This window comes from Gavialis gangeticus, unplaced genomic scaffold, assembly GCF_001723915.1.
Source record: "Gavialis gangeticus isolate Ggan-Ray unplaced genomic scaffold, GavGan_comp1, whole genome shotgun sequence".
NCBI lineage: Eukaryota > Metazoa > Chordata > Crocodylia > Gavialidae > Gavialis > Gavialis gangeticus.
In genome coordinates, this window is record NW_017728994.1 from 41,953,770 (window position 1) to 41,972,873 (window position 19,104).

At 40.4% G+C, this 19,104-nt stretch overlaps 1 protein-coding gene across 1 annotated transcript in view; it reads right to left on the reverse strand.

Moving 5' to 3' along the window:
- Positions 1-19,104, reverse strand: part of BLNK (B-cell linker) — a 201,804-nt gene that overhangs the window by 79,017 nt on the left and 103,683 nt on the right. The window lies entirely within an intron of this gene.

Consider the following 19,104-nt stretch of genomic DNA (forward strand, 5'->3'; position numbering starts at 1 on the left):
CCCTTTCCCCCCTCCCCCCACTTGGCATCCAGCTGTGTGCTATCCCCGCCCCTCCCCCCTGGCTCAGTCCCCAGCTACTGACGGTACTTAGACTAAAAAAGGTTGAAAACCCCTGGTTTAGACCAGCATTTACTACTTTGTACTGTGCTCCTCTCTATTAAAACAGAAAAAATAATAATAAAAAAGTGACCTCCTTCCTGAAATCCCCTTTCTTCCCACTCCCAAACATGTAGTAGTCCTTCTGGGAAGTCATGATCTTGGGCTGACAGCTGATAATTTAGATTATGGGTACATGATTTGATATCTGGGACAAAAGCATCTTTGTCTTTTGCTGAATTAACATCCTTGACTTTAGAAGGAGTATACGTGTGAGTAAGGAGATCTGAACTTGGCTCCTAATTTCTATTTGATCAGTTTAGAGCTTAGCTTCATTTTTTTTAAAGGAGAAGGCAACCAGGGTGGCTCCAAGGACATATAATTATTTCTTTGTAAAGATACTGGTTTTACAAAAATCATAGAAATTAAGGGCTGAAAGGGACCTCGAAAGATCATAGAGTTCAACCCCTCTGCTCTGGACAAAAATACTGCTGAGATCAAATGATCCCAGCAAAATGTCTGCCCAGTTTCCTTTTGAAGACTTCCAAGGTTGGGGACTGTACCCCCTCCTTCAGAAGTGTGTTCCAGATTCTGGTCACCCTTACTGTAAAGATCTTCCTTACATCCAGGCTGAAACCATCCTTGAACAGTTTATGGCCATTGCTCCTTGTCCTCCCCTGGGGCACCCTAGTGCATAATTTTTCTCCCAGCTTCTTATATTCACCCCTTACATTCTTATAAACGACTACCAAGTCCCCCCTCAGTCGACTCTTCCCCAGGCTGAACAGTCCCAGATCCCTTAGTCTTTTCTCATTTTGTAAGAAACAATGTTGTAAATGTAATAGGGAAATTAAGGGTAGTATACATTCCTATAGAGAGACCATTTTATTTAGTTTTCTTTGTTTTTTCCCCCCCAGGGTAGTCAGTCAAGTGAAAAATTGAACTATGCTCAATTTGTCTGATGATTTTATCACAACCAAAAAAGAAAAAATATGCTTTAAAAATGGACTTTCAAACTCCTGCCAAACAATCTTCATTATACATTTTCCACCCCATTCTACATTTGGTTTCACCTTCTTTCATCTCCAAAGCAAAATGATTCCTATTTGGAAGTTGGTGGAGGTTTTGTTTTACTAAGACCAATTAAAATGGCATTCTACTAATAACTGTTTCTAAAAGCTTTATAATATGGAAGCAGCATCCCCTCTAAGCTGCACAGGTGCACTCATGCTGTGCTGCCAGGTGTGCCTGCGCAGCCGTGCATGCTGCACAACTCAGAGGGAACGCTGTCTGGAAGTCTTACTCTTCAGAGAAGTACTGAAAGCAGAGTATTAGCTGAATGTTTCTACAATGAAATGTAACTTTCAGGAACTTCTGGCTTTTCTTAAAATGATTAAAATCATTTTCAAGGAAATCAGAATTAGCTGAGAACAAAAACCAAAACAAACAAAGCAAGTAAAACAAAACAAAAACAATTGAAAAGTAAAAGAATTTGTCTATGCCATGTGAGTTTGGGTGTGGGTATGACTATGCAATTATTGTGTGCCTGTGTCTTGGTTAGGAAACTGAGCTTAAACTAATTTTTTTTCCGAGCTTTGCGCTGCAAATCAGTGACAGCTAATCCATATGTGCTTCTCATCTGTGAAATTGGAAGAATAGTACTTAGACTACTGACTTAACAGGAGAGTTGAGAGACTCCGTTGAATAATATTAAGTATTTTGGGATATCAAAGTGAAAAACAGTATGTAAGAGTTTAGTTGTTTTTTGTTATCAGCATGACCCTTGTGTGCTGAGTAGAGGTCTTGAGCTTCTTTTCATTAATTGTAACTGTTGGATGTTCTGCAATTTTGAAAATCGACCTATTTATTCAGGTGACTAAAATATGGCTTTAGATGCCTTATATGGGTACATGCTCCCCTACTGGAGACTGTATACTAAATAAGGTGAACCTTGCATTACATCAAGTATGGCAAATCTCATGTTTCTGAATTGTTGTCTTCACTTTTATCTTACTCCTAATTAGAAAATAACTTAATCTTACTTTTCAGGTCCTCATCTGAAGAGGAAACCAGTGGAATAACTCTGTTCAATGAATCCAGAATACAATTTACAATGATTAAATAAAAGGCTGTCCTGCTGGTGGCCTGTGTGTTGCATCCAGCCCATAAAGGGTTAATATGCAGTTTATAGTCTTCCGTCCAGCTACCGCTACCCCCATAGCTCTGGTTGCTGCAGTGGCAGGGTCTCTGGGACATGACAGCATGGTGGGAAGCACCAATGTAGTGGGGCCCAAGGCCCAAGAACTGTGTGGTGTGTGGCCTCCAGCCTCTTTGAAGTTGGACAGCTCTGATTTTAATATTTCAGTGTTTCTGAAACCACATATGATCAGGTTTAAATATACAGAATATAGCCAAATATAATTGTTGAAATATTCAGTTCAGCTGGTCCAAAATCCTGGATGCTTATCTGAAATAGCTATTGCTATTGCATTTGCTAATCTGGAATTAACATCCCAGATCAGACTCTTTGATGAGATTTTTGCAAATTTTGTTTCTTGTCATGCTCGAAATGCCTTGAATAGTTGTTTTGTAGAAATGCGGATTTTTACTTTTAGCCCTACCTGGATCTTGAAATACCTCTAATTGAAAAGTAATTGGGAGCAAAAAAAAAAAAAATCAAAAAAATCAAAAAAAAATCAAAGCATTAAAAGATTTAGTTTTAATTTTGGAGAATATTTCTTTACAGAGGATTTTTTTCTTGCAAATGGGCTTGCTGTCTTTAATCAGAATCAGCATGTGAGCACCAGCTATTTATTGTTCTTTAGAGATATATGCAAACTGAAGTTCAAGTCAGCTGTAGATCTGCATTGCATATGGAAATTCTGTCATTCATGAATCTTTGTACGGGCAAAATTAAAGCTTTACTTTGGAAAATTCTGCTTTTTGCATGACTCATTTTGCTTTGTATAGTTATTTTGGCTATGGACAAAATTACTTCCAGCTACCAGTTCTCAGGATGTGATCACTGTTGTGAGCAGGTTAAAGTTGATCATTGTGACGACATATTTGCATTGAATTACACTGACATTTAAATGAGAAATCTTTCCCCTCCTTATTTCCTGCAAATAGGTTGGAAATAAGTGTGTACATTCAGGTTAAAGCTGAATTCAAAAGTGGCAGGATATGCAATTTCTTATTCTTGCTGTATAACTGGATTTAAGCCTATATAATTTTAGAATTTCACAAATTTGTTTTCAGAGATCTTAACTATGTTTTTGCTTCTTTCTTTTCTTTCTTTTCTCAGAACCCATGCTTTACTAGGGCTGTAGCAAAATCAGATGCTGCTGCTTTGAACTTCCTTCTTCACAGAGTTGTAAAGTGGGGCTCAATTACCTGCTAATAATTAACTGCTTGAGATTCCTGAATGTATGTTTTTAACATCATCTATATTTGCCAATATTGCTGATGTCTAAAGGGACAGCAGTCAGAGTAATTCAGGTACATGTTGCATTCCAGTTGGCAAAACTTTAATTAAAAGGCCAAACTAGAGAACTCAGAACACTGAGTATCTCTTTGTTCAGAGTTGATTATGGGTTTGTTATTTAAAGCCAGGCTTGCTGATAAAGAGGAGAGCATTCTCTGCTCTATTATTCTTTATCTGAAAACATTTGTGAGAAGTAGGTAGCTGATTGGGATCTTATCCAAAGCCTGTTGACCTCATTGTACCTTGCATTGGCCTCTGGAGCATAGCTTTTTTTCATATAGGAACCTTTTTTGCAAAGCTTTGGATTTCTGATAAAGAGATATTTTAAAATTCTCCAATCTTCAGGGAATGTGCCACCAAAGATTCTCCGCGGAATATGTCCTCTGCCTCCATTCCCCATTTCTTGCCTTGTTTCACAGTGTCTGTGGTACTGGAACAGCTACTGAATTAGTCCATCCAGAACAGCCTAGCATAATGTCAGGATTTGATTCCATGCTTCCTATGGCCTGATCAATAGATGGTTATTCTCATCTTTGAATTTTCTTCCCTTAATTGTCAGCATTTGGAAGGCAGTGACTTTATATCTTCATTATTCTCTAATAGTGCCAAACTCCCTGCTTATGCCCCAAAAGGAATGACAATAAGTTACCTCATTTGGCAGCACTGGGCATGTTTACACATGCATTATTGCACTGTAGTTAGTGTGCATTAAGTTTAGTACTTATAATAATGGGTACTAACTAAATGCGAAGTAACTGGTGCTACTGCGCAATAGCACCGGTGCATGCCTTTAAGTGACATTAGTGTACAGTAGACTAATTCTATTGCACATTAGCACGTCACGGCAAAAGCCATGCCATTGCACTAATGCACAGTAGAATTAGTCTACTGTCCATTTAGCATCTTGTGCAGATGTGCCCATTATCTCCTTTTCTATCAGCTCTGTGTTTATGAATCACTTGCTGGGCCCTAAATCTCAAAAGTACAATTACTGACTTATATAGAATATGAATTTCTTTCTAGGTGAAATAATTAAAAAGCTGAGTTAACATAAAGCAGCACCCTTTCCCTTTGCTTATTTCCAGTCAGGTGTCTCCAAACATAGCAGAAGAAATACTGAATGAGAGAATATTGGCTAGCTCCACCCTAGTTTTTATCCTTAATGTCTGGGCAGCTGTTTCTATGTTCAAAACACTCAAACATATGCTAATACACTTCGATACTCTTTTAACATGGTAAGATCTACTTAATTTTGTGGTTTACAAAAAGAATAGAGGGGTAGACAGCAAGATGGCAAGAAACTGACTTACCAAAGACCATCATTACAAAACACTAGCAAAGACAAAACTAGATCCAGGTATCTTGATTTACAATCCTACCCCAGTACTGTGCATCATGTTGCTTCTCAGAAGATCATAGTCTACCTGACCAAAACTGTAAAAATGCAGGGGAAGAAAGGGATTAATTTATGATGTGGAGAGTTTGAGATGAAACATAGAAGTAATGTGCCTGTGCAGAGCTCTGCTTAGGGGAAAGATGGTAAAAAATAACAGCAGGGCAGATGTCATAGATTCCTAGATGCTAGGGTCGGAAGGGACCTCAACAGATCATCGAGTCTGACCCTCTGCCCTGGGCAGGAAAAAGTGCTGGGGTCAGATAACCCCAGCTAGATGCCTATCCAGCCTTCTCTTAAAGACCCCCAAGGTAGAGGAGAGCACCGCCTCCCTTGGAAACCCATTCCAAACTTTGGCCACCCTTACCTTGAACAAGTTTTTTCTGATGTCTAGGCTAAATCTGCTCTCTGTCAGTTTGTGACCATTGTTTCTTGTTACCCCAAGGGGTGCCCTAGTGAATAGAACATCTCCAATACCTTGCTGTGCCCCCTCTAATGAATTTTTAGGTGGCCACAAGATCACCTCTCAGCCTTCCCTTGCAGAGGCTGAAGAGGTCCAGGTCCCTCAGTCTCTCGTCATAGGGCTTGTCCTGTAAACCCTTAGCCATGTGAGTGGTCCCTCTCTGGACCCTCTCAAGGCTATCCATATCCTTCTTAAAGTACAGCGCCCAAAACTGGGCACAGTACTCCAACTGCAGTCTGACCAATGCCGCATAAAGGGGAAGTATCATCTCCTTGGTTCTATTTGTCATGCATCTGGTGCAGTTAGCTTTGCTGATGATTTTGTCACACAGACGACTCATGTTCATCTTGGAGTCCACTATGACTCTGAGATTGCTTTCTGCTTCTGTGCTGCTGAGAGGGTCATTTCCTAGTCAGTAGGTGTGCTGGATATTTTTACGCCCTAGGTGTAGCACTCTGCACTTGTCCATGTTGTACTGCATCCTGTTGTGTTCTGCCCACTTTTCCAACCTGTCCAGGTTTTCCTGCAATCGTTTCCTACCCTCCATAGTGTGCACTTCACCGCACAAATTAGTATCATCTGCAAACTTGGACAGAGTACACTTCACACCCACATCCAAGTCACTGATGAAGACATTGAAGAGTACAGGTCCAAGTCCTGTGGGACCCCACTACCCACATCTTTCCAGGTCAATACTGACCCGTCTACTACCACTTTCTCGGTGTGACCGTCAAGCCAATTTGCCACCTACCGGACTGTGTAAAATCTGTCACAACTCTTAATTTATTTATGAGAATGGGATGAGATACCATATCAAAGGCCTTCCTAAAATCCAGGAAAATGACATCCACCTCTATTCCTGCATCTAAGCGTTTTGTGACCTGGTCATAAAACGAAACCAGGTTAGTTAGGTATGATCTACTTGCTATTAATCTATGCTGATTGCCCTGCTGCATTATTTTTCCTGCTGGACTCCCACAAATATAATCCTTAATCTTTTCAAAGACTTTTCCAAGGATGGATGTGAGACTGACTGGCCTATAATTACTTGGATCTTTCTTCCTGACCTTCTTGAAAAGAGGGATGACTTTGGCCCTTTTCCAGTCTTCTGGGACCTGGCACTAGTGCCATGAGTGCTCAAACAGCTGTGCCAGTGGTTCTGCTATGACACCGGCCAATTCCTTCAGTACTTTCAGATGCAGCTCAGCTGGGCCTGCTAACTTGAACACATCTAGTCCATCCAAGTGACTCTGCATCAAGTTAGCGACAACAGTTGGTAGGCTGGTGTCCTTCTGATGCCCATCTAAGAACCCGTTAGGGGATTTATCTTGACCCTTGTTCAACAGCTCTGAGGCAAAAAAATCATTGAAGAGCTCAGCCTTGTCCCACCTGTCTGTCACTAATTGCTTCTGCTTGTTCAGTAGGGGTCCTATGCTGCCCTGTGCCTTCCTTTTACTCCCTACATACCTAAAAAAAAGACTTTTTGTTGTCTTTAATTTGTGTTGCCAGCCTCAGCTCTGTAGTTGCCTTTGGCCTTTCTAACTGCCTCCCTATAAGTGCGGGCCAAGTAGGTATTCTCCTCCTTGGTAGCTTCCCCCTGCTTCCACCACTTACATGCCTCAATTTTTTTTTTTTTGTGCTTTTTAGGCTTCCCTGGATTTTTCTGTTTAGCCAAGGAAGTTTTTTGGTCCCTTTTCCCCCTTTCCCTCATGCTGGGATCATCTTCCTCTGTGCCTGAAGGCTCGCTTCTTTTAGGAATGACCACCCTTCCTCAAATCCCATCTCACCAATACTCCTATCCTGCAGTGCGTCATTAACTAAACTCCTGAGCCCACTGAAGTTAGCCTTCCTAAAGTCAAGCACTTCCACCCTACTAGTTATCTTGCCCACTCTATGCTGTATGGTGAATTCAGTTGATTGGTAGTCACTGTCCCCAAGGTGACCACTAATCTGCAGTTCCCCTACCAGGTCCTTCCCCTGTAGCCAACACCAAGTCCAGTAAGGCATTCCCCCTAGAGGGATGGTATACCTCCTGCATTAAGTAAGGGTCCTTGACACAGGTTAAGATTTGGCTGAGGGTTAAAAAACTGCATGAACAGTTGGATTTGGCTGATTGCTCCTCCCAGAAGATATAAGGGTAGCAGATGTCATTTCCATCCGAAGGTTGGTTATCTACTGTGGTCTAATTCAAATTTTATTTTTAAGGCACCGAAGAGCCATCTTATTTCACTCTTCTTGAGTCCCTGAAAAACCATTAACAAGTAGTGTTAGATATGCTTTACCTTGGCTTTAAGACTACATCATAAAAAGCAGCAGGTAGGAAGAGGACCTACCCACCTTTTGTAGCAATGGTTTTTCAGACCTTACATAACATAAAAGAGTATTATGTTTCAGGTTCCTAAATACCACTTAAGTATCTTTAGCAGTGAAATAAGATTTGGGTCCTTGTGTCCCACAGCCTTTCTTATACATTTGTTCTTAAAAGGAGAGATACTGTTCTGCCACAGGGACCTCATTTTTCCATTTCTTCTTTCATGACATATACTATATAGAATAGTATTTTCCAAGTGGATGATGAGAAGAAAGGTGTAACTAGCTAGGATGTGTGTGAATAGGGTGGCCACCGGTTCCTAATTGGGCCAGGACAGTCCCAAAATGGAAAGTCCTGGTCCCAGGCTGAATGACTCCAGGACAGCATTTGTCCCAGATGTCCCTGTTCAATGGAAAGATGGTGATGGGGGGAGCGATGCCAAGCCCAGCTTTGGTGGCGGTGGAGGCCAGGAGGATACGGAGGTAGTAAGCAGGGCTGGAGCTAGCTGGACACAGAGGACACCTCTGGAGCAAGGCCTGTGGTGCAACCTGTCCCTGGCATGTGGGACACCATCCCCTGCCTCTGTGGTGCTGGAGGGGCTGCTGCTGCCCACTTGCCTCTATTGTTCTGAGAGTGCTTAGGTAGGCTGCATGGGGGCTGTGGGTGACCCATTCTCTTGGGCTTCTGGTGGCGGTGATAGTGTGGGGGGAGGGGAAGGGAGAAGGTGGAAGGAATACATTTTCCCTCCCTTGTGGGCTTGGGATGGGTAATGGGGATGCACCACCCCACCCCCTGCTCGGCTGCTGGCCTCATGTGTCTTGCTTTTGCATTTTGAAAAGGCGGTCATCCTGTGTGTAGCAGGCTGAAAAGTTGTAAGGAAAGAGGGGCAGAGGACAAATCAATTTCATGGGCCCTATGTAAATAGTCTTTTCTTTAGCATCCACTCTCTGAAGTATGGTAGTAATCACTCTCAGTATGACATTTCTTATGTTCTTAAGATTCATCATTGTAAATGTGCAGGATCCAGAAATAGCTTGTTTGAGCTCTATAAATGTCCAGTTGTACCCAAGGACCACCCAGACTTCCCCCTAAGTTATTGCTGAGCATGTGAATAATAAGCATGAAATGCAAATGATTTCCCTTATACACATCAACATTATTTCCTGTGGCATGTTATTCACGCACACAGTATGCTGAAAGACTGATACACAATGGTATACCTCTGGTATACAAACCATATTTCAAATGCTTTCCACAGGTAAAATAAAAAGCCAGTTGTACATATGAGGAATTAGCTATGTAATATGTTTCCCAGGAAGATATGAAACAAGACCAAGAGTCCATTTGTTGAGAGAGAGGGAAGAGTGTTTCATTTTAGTGAGCTCTGTCTAATAAAGCAATTCTTCGTTCAGCTACACAGTGGATATAATCAGATCCTGTATCTTCTAGTATTAATAATTTGTTTGCACTTCAAAAATATACTGAGGAAGACAGCAGGGTTTTTGTGTGTGTCAGGGCAGTTGGTGTGTAAGGAGTTCCCTAGTTGTGCAAAAAATTTTTGCTCAAAATAGAGATGAGTGAAGTCAGAATTGGGTGTGGAGCTGATAAGGGAAATGGTTTTTTGGAGCAATGCCAACAGCAGAATCACTTATGGGAGTGGCAATGAAACTTAACAAAGCACAAAACATTAGACATGAATCACTGGCACAGGAAGGTATGTAATGGTATTTCCAGGAATACTTATTTATCTGTCAGGAATATTGTAAGAATATAAGACTCAAAAATCCCTGCCTCTAGAACTGGAATTTGCAGTGGCTGCTAAATTATCTGCTGTATTCCTGGAAAGATCCTAACTTTAAAAATAAAGCCAAATGAGTAACAGACAGCTATGTTTGTGTAGCAGGCCCCAGGTTTCCAGTTACAAAGGCCACCATATTGAAGAGGGTCTGCTCTGGCAGAAAGGGGAGAAACCTGTGCAGGTCCCAAGGGAGTCTGTGGAAGCTACTGTGAGGTTGGTATCAAACAAACTAAGTAGTCTGTCTCCTAAATTATATTATTATTTTTATTTTGCTATAACATTATGATCCAGTTTAAAATAACAGAAAAAGAGAGAGAAAAAAAAATATCACAGTAAGTGGGTCTCTCAACTACAAGATAATCCCTCTTTATTCCTGGGTTCAGCCTCCAATACTTCCCCAGCATAACTGCTTCTAACTGATCCTTTAAATTCTGAGTGTAAAATGTCCCATATCTTAAAAATACAGAAACTGCTGGTGCTCACTTACAAATGCTATATGCCCACATTGAAGCTGTCCCTCTACTGGCTTCTTAGAATAACACATCCCTGTGCTTAAGTAGAAAACATATAATGAATTGTATTTTTAGCCAGGCAACTATAATAGTTAAGGAACCTGAGGTGAAGTCACCAGAAATAAATCACATTATCTACTTAATTGTGCCATTCTGGCATTGTGGTAACATCGGCATTGTCCTATGGGAGTTATTGGAATGCTTCCTTGGCGTGTCGGAGAAGTGTGTCTGTGCTGGCGTATCAAAATAAATCTGTAAGCTACTTGGGAGTGAATGTTCTCTGCACTGGGACAAGAAGAGTATGCTTTTAAGAATTAAATATTTTATTGAAATATTGCATGATGCACAAACCAGAACTGTTTGATCTGCCAACTACAGTCCAAAACCCACCTTTCCAACAAGGGGGATGAACTTATATGTCTGCAGCTACAACCTAGATCTTCTTACAAAAATGGTGGTTACTTTACCTTTAGAGAGGCTAGTGCCATGGGATGACATCTGACCTGCCATTTTGGGCATGATGTACATCCTTATAGGGACATGGGAACAGCAGCACATTTGCTTTCCTTTGTCCTATAGGAGAGGGTGGACAAATAAGGGACTTTTTGTTTACTCCCTCAACTCTGCGCAGTTTGCTTCCCCTGGAAGTGGGCAGTAGGAAGAGAGATTTAATAAAGGCAAATTGGGAATGAGAACTTGACATTTGCATAAACCGTAAAGGTGGTACTGAAAAAAAGTCCAGTGGAAGACAGGAAAGAAGGGGAAATATAAGGGAAGTTGTAGGAACCTTATAAAATAAAATAAAAATAAAATAAGAAATAAATCTGTAGCCACAATGAATTTAAATACAAGTACAGGCAGTCCTCGACTTGCAACGTTTTGAGTTACAACGTTTCGCACTTGTAACATTTATAAATTGACACCCTGTTTCAACTTTATGATGTCAGTTTTGACTTTACAACACTTCATCTGATGCAATGCCACACCAGCAAATGATTTCGCTGCATTGCTCATCTCCCTGGAGAACATCTCTTCAAACTTCCTTGGACACTTTCTTTAAGAAAGCAGACAAGACTCCAGGAAAACCTGCAGCCAGGACTCCCGAGAAGACTCCAGCCAAGAACCCTTCAAAAAGTCCAGCAAAGTCACTCAAAGAAGTCCTTCCAAATCAATATGATTGCTATTTACAATATAAATACATTAATGTAGCTATATTACTCATCTATAATTGATTGAGTACAAAATTTTGGAATATTTTTGGTGAAAATAGGGTGTTGGGCCTTGGTTCAGGAACCCATCCCCATTTATAACATTGTTTTGTATGGGAAAAATGGTTCCCAGTTGCAACGTTTCGACTTAAGACGCGGTTTTCAGGATCCAATTATGTCATAAGTCCGAGGACTGCCTGTACATAGATTGAAACGTGAAATGTTGCAGAATAAAAAACATGCCAGGCCCCTTCTGCTGCTGTTCTTTACACAGAGAAGTCATTCTAACATTTTCTCTTCCAGCTGGTATTTATCTGTTTATTTTGGTTGGGCTTTCTATTAGCTTTTCAATTTTATAAACAGGTAGGCAGGTGAATAGTTAAGAAAGGTTTATTGTTCTTGGACAAAGGCAGAGAGCAGTTTTTGCCATGAATAAAGCTTGCTTCCTCTGTAGAACAATTGTAAATGTTTTGCTTAAAACTTGGAAAAGTTTAAAGACTTCATGTTTTACCACCATAACAAGCCAAGATCATGTGCCGCCTTTGCCAGTGTGCTCCTACCCAAATCATGGTTACAGATAGATCTCTGTGCATAGGTACTGTTTTCAGTGAAACATCTGAATCCATGTTCATTTTTTTCCTTGATGAAGTAAATACGGAGTCCTTATTAGCTGCTGGTTTTCAACAGTCTAAAATTACCTTACTTTAAAATAATAGAAATAATAAAAGAGTCATGACAGACAAACACACATGATAAACAATAAAATAACAGACACCGTTATCTCTTTTTCAGTACCTGAAGTTCAGTATAAGCCAAATTCAAATATCCAAATATGGCCGACCCTGAATTTCCCTCTTCAGGCTGCTTTCAGTTCTACTTGGGGTATGTCTATACTGCAGCAGCAGTATGTCCTAGCAGGAATACTTCTGATTATGCCCTACCTATCTGCTCACAAGCTCCAAACCTGGAAGCATGCCTGTGCAGCCACGCTGGGGTCTTCCCCTTGCTCTCAAGACCTCAGTTTCCAAAAGGCTTGAGAGCAGCTACTGGAGATAATCCTGGAACAGTGCCACTCGGGTAGTATATCTGGATTTGGAGCAGGTGGGTAGGGCATATAAGGAGTGTCCCTTTTCTGATTATGCTGCCACTATTTTTTTAAGTATCCCTGTAGTCTTCTTATAAGTGGCATTTTGGGGGAAGTATAAAATTCTGAAAATATTATCCTCTGATTTTACTATCTTGCCCATACTTCCACACTGTGCTATCTAGAATGTGAACACAGACTGTTGTTTGAAAAGAATTGTGCTTCAGTTTGGGTCAAGGTTGTTACTATTCTGTTAGGATTCCTCTGTGTGACTGTTGGACATGTCAAAATGCTGGCATGTAGCTACTGTGTGCATATGAAACTGGTTTCTTAAGATTCTCCTTCTTCATTGGGAGAGATCTGAAAGCTGTAAAGAGAGAGAGAAAGTGAAAGTCTATGCTAACTTTCAGGAAGAAATCAGACAGGCACCTAACTCTTTCCCATCCTTTAATAGAAGGGAAGCTGATATAACTTCCTCCCTTGCCTCCATTGCACTGATGGGATTTAGCAAAGGGAAGTGGAAATAAATCTTTGATTTTTGTCAGATTTTTTTTTGTTTTGCCTCAATGCCACCATAGTCACCTCACTTTTTAATAACTTGCTATTCTGACAAAAAACACTGTGTACATTTTGTACCTTTGTTTACAGAGTATACACAGTGGCCCAGAGAGGTTAAATATTGAATATATTTTATCTCTCTGTGTCCTCCAGGTAATCTTGACAAACAGGCTGCTAGTCACACTTATACAAGTACTAACCTGAAATTTAAAGTTTCTCTATTTTGAAAATGTGGGCTCAAGTTTTAACATGATGGCAAAGCAAGAGGTATTGCCAAAAATCATCAAATTTGGTCAATAGCTAATGGTGTCCTTCTACTAATTTTCAAACAGAAAACCTAGTTCTCTTGGCAATGCTGTATTACAACCTGCATATAAAAGCTAGTTATTATAATATGTACAGTGTGACTAATGGAGTTGTATTTGTTTTGTCAATGGATGCTATGGTGTGAGAGAGAATTTTTTTTCCTGATGACAGCTTCCTACATTCTGAATTGGGAAGGGAAGTTGTGCGTGCTTCAGCCAAGCAGAAATTGGCTGCTCCTTAAATGAAGTGTTTGTGGGGTTTTTTTGGAAATCTACTGTATTCTGCTTAATGATTTCAAAGCAGCAGAATGAAATGAAAGGCATTAATGGTCACCTTACAACAAATATTAAACAAATCAAAACTCACTCAACTTCAGGCTTACATGAAGGACTAACATTACAATACTAAAGGGTATGGCAGAGCAGATATAATTGTTCAAAGGAGTTTTTGTTGCTCTACAAAAAAAAAAGGGGGGGAAGTACAAAGTCACTGGAGGGGAACCAATAAAGAAAATAGAGTAGAGTAGAAAGGTAGGGAATTATAACCTATTGAGCCTGACATCACTTTTAATCACAGTCCTAAAGGCATTTTTGAATAATGATATAATCTTCCTCTCCTCCTTAAAGGTATGTGGGTTGAAAACATAGCATGACTCTATGAGGAAATAGAAACTGATGCAAAGAGTAAGGAGGCTAAGGGAAATAATCTGTTGTTCATAAATACTTTAAATGTTGTGTGTGAATTGAGCAATTGAAAATGAAGGGTTAATATCACTGGTTTGAGATTGGCGTAGCATGGACCCTAATAAACCTCTATTCTCTTGCTTTCTTGTTCCGCTTCACTTTGAATCTGGCCTTGTCATTTTAGCCTTGGGCATTTGTTGAGCAGCAACTAAAAATCCATCCTGAATTATACAGAGGTATTGGACTCAGTAATATGTTTATGTTTAGGCACATGCTTAAGCATTTTGCTACATTATCGTCCTGATATTGTAAACAAGAAAGAACTGAAATGAGACCTTCAAATTCCCTATTGACCTGAAACACCTGCAGCTTCTGCCTAAGTGTAATGTTTTTTACAAAGTAATCAAGGTAGACTAATATATGAACCCTGAAAACACATAGCAGTTCCCTGTCCCTTAATAGATAAAATGTTTTGGTTTTATTGTGGGGTATTTTTGTGAACAGAACAGTAAGGCTCGGTCTACATTAGAAAATGAATTATGTTTAAAAAAAAGTCCTATTTTACTCCATCTTAAACTGAACATGTGTAGCTGGCTGTAGAAGCTGTGCAAAATGACAATCAGAATCCAGATCAAAAACCACACCTGATATCTGAAGTAGCACATAGAGCAGCATTCAGACGAGGCACTAAACTGAGGTCCCCCTGGCCTGTCCCCAGAGGTTCTGTAAGTGGAAGTTATTGATTCTATATCCATTTTTAAAGGGGAAAACCCCCCTCAAATATCTTACTTCCAGCCAACATTCTCAATTTTGGTAAAGGGGTACAAATGGACAAGTAAGTTAGTGCTAGGAACACTGAAAACAGAGGTGTCATAAAAACAATGGAACATATGACTTTTAGGCACTTTCTACAAGGCAGGATTCCTTACAAATCAGTTAAATCACATGCTCAGTAAAGTACTCCACAGCGTGAGTCAGATCAGTAGAATCTGGACTTCTGCATACTTAAGGAACATGCACATAGCTGGATGCTAGGCATAGCTTAAATTTGTCTTTAACAGCCAGCTCCTTCCTTCCTTAGTGTCTGAATTGGATTCTTTGTCTTTTGTTCTTTTAGGCAGCACTTTCTTGTGTCATTGAGCTGGGAAAAGATTAGTTTTTTCTCTGGTCCTGGACTCAAGGATATATTTTTTTAAATTTTCAGTAAGAATTGATGCATAGGAAATAACTTTGCTCACCAGTTGCCCAAGTCAAATGAGTACAAATTTGCCTACACTTGTCAATTATGGGATTGTGATGGGCTGACAACGATTAGCCACAAGCCAATTTCCTAGTGTAGATAAGCCTTAATCAGTGCCAAAGAGGAGTGAATGTTATTTGCCTCTCTAGAAGAATGCCTTTTGTAACAAGTCTCAAATGCTTACCTGCCTGTGGTGTGGAGGCCAATCCTGATTCATAGATTTTTAAGGCTAGAAGGGATTATTAAACCATCTAGTCTGGCCTCTGGTATACACAGTCCTTAGAATATCACCCTTTTGCCCCTGTATTGAACCCAATGAATGTATGTGGTAGTCTTATATCCAAGTTGTAGCAGTATTGGTCCAGAGGAAAAAGGAATCGGGACTCATGGTAGAGGTAATATCTTTTATTAGACCAACAAGATTTTTGCAACAAAAAAACCCACCAAAAAAACCCCCCAACCTCCCCCCAAACAAAAAACAAAACAAAACAAAAACAACCCCCCCAAAAACAACCCCCCCAACAGCACTTAAAAGAAATGAAAGGTTTTTTTTCCCCCAAAAAATCTTGTTGGTCTAATTAAAGACCACTGCCACTAGTCCTATTGCGGTCTTTTACTTTACTGCTTTGGGATGCATTTTCATTATTGCAAGAATGTTGTGTGTGGCATTTTCATTGACATTATAGATTTGCAGCATATCACAGGAAGCTTCAGTATAAGTACTTCTGAAAAACAAGTGGCTATTCTGTAACGCCTGTAATGAATTTATTTTTACAGATTAGAAAAAAAGGTTGGCAGAGCTTGCAGACTGCTGTTGGTTCTAAAGCCATTCAGTAGGGCTGAAGCAAACTATACATTCACGTGTACCATTTGTGAGGTCCTTTAGCATTCTGCCAAAATCTATGAGAGTTCCCAAACAGCTAAATATGGCAATTCTGTATCATATTCAAGGGTAATTTTTCTGGAGTTTTCCACCTCTATTGCTAAGCACATATCAATAGCTGTGATACATGCTTTTTAAAAGAACATATCTAACACATTGCACTATACTGTAGAGTATTTAGAATATGAAAGATGGGGTATAAAACTAAATTCTCTCTTATTTTACAACTAATATTTTAACCACCACATAAAGCATTTAAGGAGAAACAATTACATTAATACATATTCCTTCATTTCTAACACTAGAGCTCTAATGAGCCATCTGCAGAAGTGAAAAGATTTTTTAAATTGACTACCACTTTTAGTCAGTGGTCTATATTATCAGTGGTTTTGAAGCATTTTCATTAGACATGTAGGCCCTGTCCAGATGAACACAGACACGTGGTATGTGGTGCTGCAGATAGGTCTGTACACACCACACATGCAGGCATTCCCAGCACTGCTACCTTGCAGTGCAGGGTTTTTTTGACCCCAGGACATCCCGGGGTCAAAAACCCCACGCCGAAAAAAAGCGGAGCAGCTCATGTGGCAGCAGCATGTGCTGCCATAACCAGAACCTGGCCAGTCAGAGCTACAGTCTGGCTGCTGGCCAGGCTTTCTGCTGTGGAGGCTGCTGGGGCCAGCCTCTCCTACGCCACCTGGGATAACCTGCCATGCGCCAGAGCACGTGTGTGGCACAGGCATTCCCTGGGGACAAGTTGTCCCTAGGGAAACAAATGTCTGTGCTCGTCTGGACATGTCCATAAAGTATAGCTGGTTGGGAATTTCCCTGCCTACAGTTTTCATGAAGCAATGCCTAACAATGCAAAAATGCAGTCTAATATGAAAACTGGCTTCAGATGGAGCATTTCAAAAGGCAGTTCAAGAAACTGGAGAGAAGCATGTCCATGCTGTGAATATAAAAATATTTTATTTCAGTAATAAATATTGAAACAAAAGCTTCCATATTTCTGAATCAAATCATTTTGGAGTATTCATTCTTCAACAATTGAAATTTCTTGAACTGAGTCTTTTCATTTGGATTTAGGATGAAAACAATGGCTGAAATGTTGGAATTTCCTGCAGGATAGAAATGCCAAATTTCTCTCAGTTCTGTCAAGGGATTAACCAATGGGATTTTAACGAAGATGCAAGTAATGATGTGGCACACATGTTCAATCTATATCAGGAAAATTCACAATTAAAGTATAAGTCAAAAGATAAATTTAATCCAGGCTTGTCCTGCCAACTATAGATTTAAATAAAATCAGCCCGAATTTGTCTGCTGCACCTAATGGTTTTCAATACCAAGTTCAGGCAGCAGAGATAAAGACCTAGCTCTATTAACCTTACTAACTTTCTGAATAGTCAGCTGGCCATGAATTGGCCTGGCTTAAAAAAAAAAGACTAACCAAACTCAAATCTGACTTTCTTATGGAGAAGGATGGTGAGGATATCTTGCTATGCGTCTAGAAGTGTGCTATTGAGCCAACTCCAGATTTGCACTAAAGGCCTACTCCAGTCAACCCAGCTGTGAATAGGTTCCTGGTATTTCAGGCAGGGGATTCAAGGGTGACAGAATACCCTACCTTGTTGGCTACAGAAACAGCTGTGCCTTTAGTTAGCTGCATTTCTTCTACAGGCTGTTTCTTGTATAGCTATGCAAGCCAGAGGTGTGATTTGGTGTGAGTTGTGATTGTTATGGTTGTGCTACTAAAAGTCCCTAGTGTAGATAAACAATGACATCAACAAAATGATGAAGTTGATAAAGATGATTTTGCACTGAGGAGTGTGTAGGTGGCAGTTTTGAAATAAAGTTCGTTTTGCCACTGCAAATCATACTAGTGGCCTGGACTGCATGAGTACAATTTAACATTGGTTCTGTACATTTGTCTGAAGCAGACATGCACAGCTATTACAAGGTACTCACGTGGTAGGTAGTTACTGTGCCTTGTTATTAAGTTTCTAGGAAGTAGGCAGTAGCTTGTTTGCCTTGAGCTGGGGGCTGACTGGCTGGGCAGCAGCTCTGCATAAAAGATCTGGGGGTTATGGCAGACAATAAGCTGAATATGAGCTAACAGTGTGCCCTTGTTGCAAAGAAGACTAATGGCATACTGGGCTGCATTGGTAGGTGTGTTGCTCGCAGGTCAAAGGAAATGATTATTCCCCTCTATTCAGCACTGGTGAGGCCATATCTGGAGTACTGTGTCCAGTTTTGGGCCCTCCACTACAGAAAGGATGTGGATAAATTGGAGAGATTCCAGTGGAGGGCAACAAAAATAGTATGGGGGCTGAGGCATATGACCTATGAGGACAGTCTGAAGGAACTGGGCTTTTTTAGTCCAGGGAAGAGAAGACTGAGAGGAGATTTAATAGCAGCCTTCAACTACCTGAAGGATGGTTCTAAAGAGGAGGGAACTAGACTGTTCTTGGTGGTGGCAGATGACAGAACAAGGAGCAATGGTCTCAAGTTGCAGCAGGGGAAGGTTAGGTTAGATATTAGGAAGAATTTTCTCACTAGGAGGGTAGTAAAAAACTGCAACAGGTTGCCCAGGGAGGTTGTGGAATTTCCATTCTTGGAGGTTTTTAAGACATGGCTAGACAAATCTTTGGCTGGGAATACCTAGTTGGGGCTGGTCCTGGTTTGAGCAGGGGGTTGAACTAGATGACCTCCTGACATCTCTTCCAACCCTAATTTTCTATGATTGTATGATTCTATGATACTCTGGGGTAAGCTGCAGGCATACAACACCTACACTGCTATAAACCTACATTGGTGTGATTTCATGCTTGATTTTTCAGATTCATATTAGTTATAGCACTGGATGGTTGAACTTCCTGCACTTACGCTTTTTTTTTTTTAACCAGCATAGGGGCTGATTATACCAGTGTCGAACATGTGTGTCAAGGATCTAGAACCACTAAGATAGTATAGCTCTATTGTCAAAGAATCACTAGTGTGGATTTGGCCTGTACCTTAAAGTTGATAAATATGCAAGCTTATCCATGACTGCTTAGCAAGGGTTTTAGAATTATGGTGTTTTCTG